Genomic DNA, 11,021 nt, shown 5'->3' with positions numbered 1-11,021 from the left:
GAATGATGTTTTTACATCCATCTGGTATATCTTCCACCCCATCTACGCATCCAGAGCAAGAATTGATCTAATGGATGAGTACCTTGCTGCAGGAGAAAATTTCTCCTCATAGTCAATTTATTCAACTTGAGAGTACCCCTCGACCACAAATATGGGCTTATACTTTTCTATGTTTCTGTTTGTTGCATGCTCTACCTTGAAGACCCATCTCGAAACCACAAATGATTTATTTGTCATTCTTGGGACCACATCCCAAACATTGTTCTCTATAATGGATTTGTATTCCTTCACCATTGCATCAACCCATACAAGTTTCTCTATTGTTTCCTCAAAAGAGGATGGCTCAGTCTCTACAAGCTCAGTCATTAGAGCCATGTATCTAGTGTACCAATTAGGTGACCTTCTATGCCTGTGTAAATTTGAAGGAGCACCCACATTCTCCCTCGCATCCTGCACAAGTCTCTCAACTTCCTTGGTTCTTTTTTGGTCTGCTCTGGATGGTTTTGCTTGAGTGGTTGTCTCCAATCTTTGCTCCTCAATTTGTGGTTGCTCCAAAACTTCTTGAGGTTCCTCCTTTGGAACTAAAATCTCCTCTTCTAGTGGGTTCTGTAGCTCCCTCTCAAGAGAGCACTGCATCAATTTCTCATCATCAAACTTTATGTCCCTTCCCACAATTGTCATTCTAATGGATGCCAAGTACACACAATAGTTATGGGGAGTTTTTGTGTAACCCACAAATTCCCCCAATTGTGTTGTCGCCTCGAGCTTCTTCCTTGATTATTTGGAGACATGGTAGTAAATAGAGGCTCCAAAAATCCTAAAGTGCAACAAATTCGGTTTCCTCCACCATAAAGCCTCCTTCAGTGTAATCATGTGTAGAATTCAATGAGGACTCTGATTCTGAAAATAGACTATTGTGTTGCATGCCTCAGCCCAGAAATGTAGAGGTATGCCTTGGCCATGCAACATCACCACTAGTACTCCCACAATGCTATGGTTCTTTCTCTCAGCCACCCCATGTTGTGGGGCATTGTCAAATCTCGTCAAATGCTTCTTTTGCACATAACTTTTTAAATTCATTTCACACGTACTCACCTCCATTATCACTCTTGAAAACCTTCACCTTCTTGCCAATTTATTTCTCAACCAATTCCTTAAATTCTACGAACCTAGAGAATGTCTCATCTTTCTTCTGCGTGAAGAAGATCCAACACTTTCGCAAGAAGTCGTCAATAAAATTAACAAAATATTTGTGTCTAGAAGTTGAAGCTATTGAGAAAGGTCCACAAACATCAGAATGGATCCTTTCAAGGACTACACGTGCTTTGTTGTCCTGATCATGGAATGTGGATTTTGTGTTCTTCCCAAAAGTATATCCTTTGCATACATCCTGTTGCTCAAGTGATCCTTTGGGGAGGCCTATGGTTATCTATTGTGTTGTCTATGATAACCCAAAATATTCCTTTTTTTTTTAGTTTGATTTGGTCATTATAGATAGGGTTTGTTTATTTAGGTTCATGTGATACCTATTAGAGGGTCCATTGAGTGTTTAAAAAGGTCATCATAACAAAAAGAGTCACCACTCCTTCCATTTTCAAAGTCATCATTTCATATTTTTGAGGTTTGACACTTTTACAAACTTTCGTAGAGAACACAGTTACAGAAAATCAAAATTTGCTACGAAAGTTGCTGACACTTCCGTAGAAAAACGGTCTTCTTCGACACTTGTCTCATTATGAGAGTTTGTGGATGTGTAACAATTTTGTTGAAAATCATTATTCGTCATGCCAAAGGTATTGAGTTGTTATGCATTTTGATCCTCTGTCCTCCACTCCCTTTTAAATCACGTTTACCTCTCCCTTTCCCTTTATAAACCATGTAAACTTTGAAACGAGAACTATAAACTCAAAACGGGAACTTTGGCCAAAAAACCCCGAAAAAACATCAAAAACAGTGCTAAAAATGAAAATTGTGTGTATTGGAACGATGATTTTATTTTTTAGGGGTCAATTTTGAACAGGTTTTAAAAATGGAAATAACTACGAAATTTTCATGCAAAATATAGCTTCAGAACAAAAGTGATGATACTGGAACAATGATTTTTTTTTTTTAGGGTCAATTTTCAAACTTTTAAAAAATTCTAATAAAACCAAATTTTTATGTGCCAAACAGAGTTGTTTATGAGGAAAAAAACACATTAATGTTTCTGGTAGAATATCATTTTTCTTTCCTAAGTATAAATTCAACATGTTTTCAACCATAACATGCTAGATACAAAAAAAATTGATTTTTTTTCAACTATAAAATTAAAAAACCATGACATTATGAACGAATTACATCACTAAATGAATTCAAAAGTCATTATTTGTATATTGAATAAAACATACATTATATCTCTAATTTAATATTGCATTGTAGATATTTTAAACAATAAAAATTATCATAATTAAGACATATAATCCAACAACATAAAAATGCATCATAACTTCTCATTTAACACCATATGGAAATCATTAATTTTATTTCAAGATACGATGCATACATCAGTTATATAAACTATCTTAAACAATTATTCAAAATCATTCATATTTTCTTGCACACCATCAGAATTCACATCTTCAAATGAGTGACTGGATGCTGACGAAGATGTTCCATATTCTTCTCTTTCATCAACTAGTGCCCCATCTGAGTCCACATGCATGCCCAACACTTCGGGTTTCAAAATTCTTCTAGATCTACGACTGGTTTTAGCAGATTCCCACCTCAACACTGTTCCTTCTAGTAACAACCTTTTCAGAATCTCTATCATCTTGAAGCGAAAGTTCCTCTCTTTGTTAAATTGAAGTCATAAACAAGTATGTCAACATCCTCCAATTTTAATATGTCTATGCGGTGGCGATTTATATTTGTACCATTTCTTTTTCTCTTTCCACCATTTTTTTTGTCAACTACCATCTCTGGCTTATACACACCATTGAATGGGTGTGTATTTGTGGCATACCAATGTACTTCAACACTTGTAACATCCTCATTTTCTGTAAAGACCTTTATAACTTTAGCAACCCAGAATGGATAGCCATTGATATCTCCATCTGCTAGCACTGCAATCACGCAACCCTCCTTAATATCATGTATTGAACCCCTGTAAAGGTCTTCCATGGCTTCACATTGTGCACGAGATCTTTTGGAACCAATATACATCTCTCTTTCCTTTGCCTGTGAAGAATTAATAATACCTTGAGATTGTTGCCGTTCAACAATGTTTATTTCCTCATGTTCATTTGAGACATTTTGTGGCCAAATAAATGGATTTTTCAAAGGTATATCTTCATTGGTTGTTGTTGAAATGATATCACTTTGATTATTAAAAAATGACTCCCACCAAACTGAATCAGCAATGTTAAAGTACTCATATGTATATCTAATACATTTTTTAATTTCTTCCGCAATCAGAATAAATTATATCTCTATTTTGTTTGCGTGCATTCTGAACTTCACCAACTGATTGTAATAACAATATTTTTTATGCAAATATTGGATGATCTGGAATGAACTTCAAAAATTGCAAACCTGATGATGGTGCCCATTATGCAGTAGTTGAATACTTCTTGCCCCATATTAGTGTTTTCCCATCAATTTTTTTGATACGAAATTGATGTTGGAAGCTAATGTCATTAAGTTTTTCAATGCATTTCCCCTCACCATATGATCCTAGAATAAACCTTCGCATGTCAATAGTTTCTTCCAACACATCAAAATTAGGCTCTGGCATGTATGATTTCTTAAGACATTCAATTAGTGATGGCAAGCTCCCAACTTGCTTCCTCCTCAATATCACTGAAAAACAACTGAACATCTAATCAATATGGTCATGAGTGTGCCCAACAAGAAGGAAACCAACCTTTACCTTTTGAAAAATTCTCAATTCAATAAGCATGTTTAGATATCAAAAAACAACCTGATTTTTGTTTTCACAGCAAATGTTGTCCAATTGTAGATACAAACTTCAAGAAGAGTACCAGACCAATGAGAAATCACATCATGAATTATGGTTATGGTTAGATTTGCATCATTGTGAATATTTGGAGCTGTGAAGTACACCCTTGGCAACATTTTCCCATTGAAGACCATACAACCAACCAAGTGAAACTGAATAAAATTTTCCTCCTGTAAATTTTTGGGTGTGCGAACAAAATGTGCTAAAAGTGTTTTCTTCTGGTCCATACCATCAATTATCAAACCCAAATATTTATTTGGATTATCATAACACTTCTTTTGATGCTTGTACAACTTCTTCCTTTCATTTTTTTGTTGTTCGCGATGATCCTAAAGTTCTTTGACAATTAAATCTACACAACATAAAAGAAATTCATTAAGAAATATGTTTTCATAGTTGATGACTATACAATTTTAAAAGTTAAACTTAATAATGCTTACCTCTTTCTGACCCTTCACATTTGTCCCTTTTTTATTTAAGAGAAGCACATGTACTGCAAATCCCCATCCTTGTCTTCTTAGGAATACAGACATTGTTGAATTCTTTCTTCCATACTTTCAAAAATATTGATATGTAATAAACTGGCCATGTCCCTCAGCACTTTCTGCATATTCTTTATATAAGTTGTAGATTTCTCGTCTTGAAAAATTATCTGGAATATGTATTGTCTCTCTATTTGACATACACTCTCCATGCTTTGAAAAGAAATCTTTCATCCATGACATTGCAGTATTTGATAATGGCCTAAACTGTCTTTTATGACGTACGTCTGAATAAAATGTGGGATCCTTTTCCAAATTTTCTTGAATTCTCGAGAGACGAAAATTCCCAATCGAATGAAACATTTTGAAAGCTTTTCTATAGATAAATAAAGTCCCAATATGATAATCATAACCTAACAATGTAGATTGCATGCACCCAACTAAATATGAATTTTGCATGCTTTTATTCATTGACAAATATCTCTTCCTGCTTTCTAATGCAAATTTGAAATCCATATGTTTCAAGCAATCTTTTTGGCAACATTCACTTGAAATGAGAGCACTGATAGAGCTTCTTCTCGTCAGATATTATGCTCTACCCCTTGTATAACTAGAACAACTTGCATTGATACAAAAAGGTCTGCTCCTACTCCTCGATTCAATATTTCTTGGCAACATCTCCATCATTGGATCATCATTTGTATAAGGATTTTCATCATCATTAAGAGGAATGTTATCCACACTATGATCAGCTCTGCTTTTCAAATATTGACTTGGAGGATATTCTTCATCTTACACTTCTTCAGTGCTACTATCGTAGTCCTTAGAATTCAGACTGAATGGAAAATCTGACTCGATGTTTAATGGATATTCTTCCTCATGTGCATTGTCAGTGCTACTCTCATAGTCCATAGAATTAGGACTACGTCGAAAATGTGACTGTTTAATTATTGAAGATGCTATATCCTGTCCTTTGTCACTGCTACTTTTATACTCATTAGAATTAGGACTAAGTGCATCGTCCTGTCCTTCATCACTACTGCTCTCATAGTCCTTAGAATTAGGACTAAGAGGACACAGTGACACTCCATTATTTTGAAATTCATCATCACGCTCTTCATAACTATTGCTCTCATAGTCCACAGAATTAGGACTAAGTGGACACCGTGACACTCCAATCTTTTGAAATTCATCATCCCGCTCTTCATCACTACTGCTCTCATAGTCCTTAGAATTAGGACTAACTGGACACCATGACACTCCATACTTTTGAAATTCATTATCATGCTCTTCATCACTACTGCTTTCATAGCCCTTAGAATTAGGACTAAGTGGACACTTTGACACTCCATTCTTTTGAAATTCATTATCACGCTCTTCATCATTGCTGCTCTCATAGTCCTTAGAATTAGGACTAAGTGGACACCGTGACACTCCATTCTTTTGAAACTCACCATCATGCTCTTCAAAACTGCTGCTCTCATAGTCCTTAGAATTAGGACTAAGTGGACACCGTGACACTCCATTCTTTTGAACTTCACCATCTTGCTCTTCAAAACTATTGCTCTCATAGTCCTCAGAATTAGGACTAAGTGGACATCGTGACACTCCATTCTTTTGAACTTCACCATCATGCTCTTCATCACTGTTGCTTTCATAGTCCTTAGAAGTACGACTAAGTGGAATCTGTGACTCTTTATTTATTTGAAATTCTCCATCCCCTCTTTCATCATTGTTGCTCTCATAGTCCTTAGAATCAGGACTAAGTGGAAGAATTGACTTTCTATTCATAGTGGAAGAATTCTCGCTATATTCATCAATATGAATAGAGTTGTTATGCGATGAAGATGTTGATGGTATATAAATCAAAACTTCACTATCAGAACAATCCATCCCTTTCAAATAGAAGATGTTGAATGATACAAATGGAGAGTCTCCTAAAGATATTATATAGCTTAAAGAATGAAATTTTCCCTCGAAAAAATTTCGCGAAAATATTTCCCTCCAAAAAAATTTGCGAAAATATTTCCTTCCAAAAAGTTTGTCGGATTTATTTACCTTCATTATTTTATTCTACAATTTACTGAAAAATGTAAACTAATTTTTTTTATGAAATAAATCATTAAAATTAAAATTGTAAACTACAACTTCTACATTGATTATTTTAATAGTTAAAATATATAATATTTACTAAACAATTGATTTGATTTGATTATTTTTTTTTAATATATTCTAAAACAAATTAATCCCACATTCAACCGTTGTAAAACAATTCTACAATATTCGCTTTATAATATTTTAAAACAAATTATCCCACATTCAACCTGTTGTAAAACAATTCTACAATATTCGCTTTATAATATTTTAAAACAAATTATCACACATTAACCGTAAAGGTAAAACATCTCCATAATTTTACTTATATATTAAAATTTCATTATCACTATTACTCACATCATATCCATGAAAATAAATCATTGAAAGACTCGTGAATTTGTGGAGCAACTACATCTCTATCAACAACATATTCAACAAAGCTATCAACAACATATTCAACAAAGTTTAACAAAGAATTCTTGCAATTGAAAGGAAAGTTAAATTTTTTTCCTTTAAGATTTTCATATTAAATTAGTTTAATGAAAAAGAAATTTTATTTTATTTTTTTTCTTGAGCCAAAATAACAATTATGTTCGTCATGAGCATGGTGGTCTGATCAAACTCAATTGCCCAATACCCGTGGGTGGGCCGCCGTGCTGTCGCGGGGTGGGCGGGGAGGTCGGGTGAGTGGGTGGGGTGTGAGGGCGTGGGGGGGCGGTAGGGAGTGTGGGGGCGGCCCGACGACTTGCTCGCCTGTCGCGTGGTTGGGCGATTCTCAAAATCACCCAACCCCCGCGGCGGGTGGGTGAGCTGTCAAGGTGGGCGTCGTAGCCCGACTCGCCCCCTACCTCTAACCCCCCCTCCTGACCATCAAAATCGCCCAACCCTGTGATGGGCGGGTGAGCTGCCAAGGTGGGCACCGTAGCCCGACTCACCCCCTACCTCCAACCCCCCCCGGAACCCTTAAAATCGCCCAACCCCCGCGGCGGGCGGGTGAGCTACCAAGGTGGGTGCCGCAGCCCGACTCACCCCCTACCTCCAAACCCCCTCCCGCCACCCTCACTTTCTTCACCCACACCCGTTCCCTTGCGCTCTTAACCCCCTCAACGCCACCCTCATCCCCTACCACCAACCCCCTAGACCCCTCACCCCCACATCCCCACATGATTCGCTAACCATCCCATCCGCACCCGTACCACCCCCTTCCACCTCCACGCGCCCACGTTGCCCCTATCCCCTCACCCACGCGCACTCGCCCTCCCGCTCACCCTCATCCCTCTACACCCACCCGACTACACCCCACATCGACCGCACCACCCATGCCCCTGCCCTCCTCATGCCTTCCCCCTCACCTCCTTCCCACCCATGTGTCCTCCCCATAACCCATGCTCGCCACCCTCTCACCCCCTCACCCGCACTCCCTACCCCTCACACCCTCCCCCTGTGTGCCCTCTACCTCTCCCCCCTCAACCCCCCACGCCCATCTCTCCCTCACCCCACCTCATCCCCCCGGGTGCCTTACCCTCCGCCGACCCCTCCCCCCGCCCACCCCCCCCTCCACCACCCACGATTCCCCTGCCCCCCTCCCCACCCCGACACTCTCCCCCCTCCGTCCCCTGGCCCGCGTCCTCCCCCTCCCCCAGCGCTCTACCCCTCCCTCACCCCCATCCACACTCCCCCCCTGGCACCCTCCCCCCTGCCTCCCCCAGCCCACGCTCTCACCCTCCCCACTGCCCCACGCGTTACCCCCTTCCTCATCCCCCCCGCCTCCTCCCCCTCACCGCCCTCCTTCTCTCCCTCCTCGCCCTCCTTCTTTCCCTCCTGTGGCCCGCCCTCGGCCGCCGTCCGACCGGTGGCTGCGCGATTTCGCCAGTCGGGGGGGGGGGGGGGGCTGGGGTGGCGCAGCCGAGGCTTACGCCACCCTGGCAGCAGGCGGGGGGGCGGGACGCCTGGGTGGCGCGGCCGAGGCTTGCGCCACCCTGGCAGGCGCGAGACGCCTGGGTGGTGCGGCCGAGGCTTGCGCCACCTTGGCGGAGAGGGGGGAGGATTGAGAGGGGGGAGGGAGAGAGGGAGGGAGAGAGGAAGGGCGGGGAGGGTGCGGGCCGGGGGAGGAAGGGGGGAACACGCGGGGGAGGTGGGGGGCATGAGGGAGGGGGAGTGCCCGGGCCAGAGGAGGTGCGAGAGGGAGAGGGCGTAGGGGGTGAGGGGAGCTAGGGGAGCGGGAACAGGAGGGGGCGCAGGGGGGGGGGGGGGGGGAGGGGGAGGGTGCGGGCCGGTGGAGGTGGGGGGCATGAGGGAGGGCGGACGAGAAGGGCGCGGGCTTGGGGAGGCGCGGGAGAGGGAGGGGGTAAGGGGTGAGGGGAGCTGGGGAGGGGCAGAGGGCATGGGAAGGGGAGATGGTAGAGGGCGTGGGGGGAGGGGCAAGGAGCATGGGGGAGGGTGAGGTCGCAGGCTAGAGGAAGGAGGGGCGCCAGCTGGGTGGGGCACAAGAAGCATAGGGGTGAGGGGTGCTAGGGGGGGCAGCCGAGTGAGGAGGAGGGCGCGGAGGGTGGGGGGAGGGGTGAGGGGAGGGCACGGAGTGTGGGTGAGAGCGTGCGGGTGAGGGGGCGGAGGGTGAAGGGGAGGGCGATTGAGGGTTGTCACTCACGACGGTTGTTATTCATTTTGAATTAATGAAAACTTCTGTTATACACCTTCTGTTTACAAACAATTTTATTCACTTTTTTCATGGTTAAGTTTTCAAAGATTCTTAATGTAAACGGTTCATTTTGTTTCGTACCTGACTGAGTGATATATTTTTTATTTAAAATCTTTGGCAGTATATTATAATTACTTTCGGTCAAATATTTTTTTATTTTCAATTTTTTTTATTCATTACATATTTTTTTTTTGTACTTATTAAAAAAATCAGACATATATTAAATGAAATATTAAAATCAATTGTTTTAAATTTGAAAATATTAGATTTTTGGGTTTAGTAAATATCAAGATGTAAATATCATTTTAAGCATAAAGTTTAAAAAATGTTTACATGATTTTTTTATTTTTCTACATTTTTATTGAATATAGAATCAAGATAGATTTATGAAGGTTTCGACTAAAAATATAATAAAATGTAAGAATTTTATTATTTTCACTACTTTCATATAATATATACATAGTTAATTTTGGAATGTTTTATTTGTGATTTACTTTTTCTACATTAGAATGTTAATGCATACCCTTTTAGAATGTGGGGGGGAAGGGTGAGGGAGCGGGCGTAGGCGGGTGGAAGGGTGGGTGCGGGGCGGCGTTGGCGGGCGTGGGCGAGGAGGGCGTGTGGGTGAGGGGATGGGCAGAAAAGGGGAGGGCAAAGGAGACCATGCGGGTGAGGGGATGGGCAGAAAAGGGGAGGGCAAGGGAGGGCGAGGGTAGGTGGAAGGGTAGGCAAGAAGGTGGAGGCCGTGGGCAGGGCTGTGTGGGGATGTTGGCTGGGCGAGGGTGCACGGGGATGCCTAGTGTGTGAGGGGATGAAAGTTGTGAGGGTGTGTGGGAGGAGTCGGGTAGGTGGGGGGGTGAGAGGTGTAGGGGAGAGGCGGGTTTGTGTGAGGGGGTGAGGGAGTGTGTGAGGGGGGCGAGAGGGGTCGGGGAGAGGCGGGTGGGTGTGAGGGAAGAGGGTCGACATTGGCGTGTGGGGGTGGAAGGGGGCTAGGTGTGGGTGGAGATCGGGAGGTTGGCGGGTCAAGGGGGCTAGGTGAGGATGGGGAGGCTGGGGGCCGGTCCACCCCGCCTGGTCCCCCCCGGCACGCTTGCCCGTACCCACTGCCCACCTGTCCATACTCGCGCACCCCTCTCACCCACGCCCACCCGGCCTGCCCGCCGACCTCGCCCGGCTACCCACCCTGCCCCACCGTCCCTCACCCGACCTCCCGCCTACCAACTGACCCGCCCGGTGTCGACCCGCCCGCCTACTTGTTAAGAGTCGTTGGGCGATTCTAATTATAAAAATAAAAAATTTATGATATATTTTCGTTGTTAATTTAATTTAATATGTTTTTATTATTTACTGATTTATGTGTTTCTATTTTTCAGGAAAATGGCATCAAAGAAAATTTTAGTGAATTTTTCTGAACCAAATACTCTTAAAGGTGCATCTTCAAGAAACATTGGTGAACGAACTCCACCTGAGCTCATAGCTACAAATCTTTCAAGTGCCTCAAGTGATAAGAAGATGATTTCAGACTGGAAGAATTCAAAAGAGGTGAAATTTCCATCAAGAATCTGGCATGTAAAAGAAAGAGAAAGCACAAATGTGAATATATATCTATATATTGATATATCGAATGATAATGGAATTTTTGAGGTGATGGGAAGAGTCATAGATATGTGTTCGGTACTGGACACTGAAGTTGTTTACATACTTACAAAAGCTTCCAAGTCACATGAAAGGATTAAATACCGACTAT

The sequence above is a fragment of the Pinus tabuliformis genome, chromosome 3_1, assembly GCF_031772625.1.
Source record: "Pinus tabuliformis cultivar Carrire ecotype Pingquan chromosome 3_1, CPIR1, whole genome shotgun sequence".
Taxonomy (NCBI): domain Eukaryota; kingdom Viridiplantae; phylum Streptophyta; class Pinopsida; order Pinales; family Pinaceae; genus Pinus; species Pinus tabuliformis.
Note: the sequence above shows the minus strand (reverse complement) of the source record.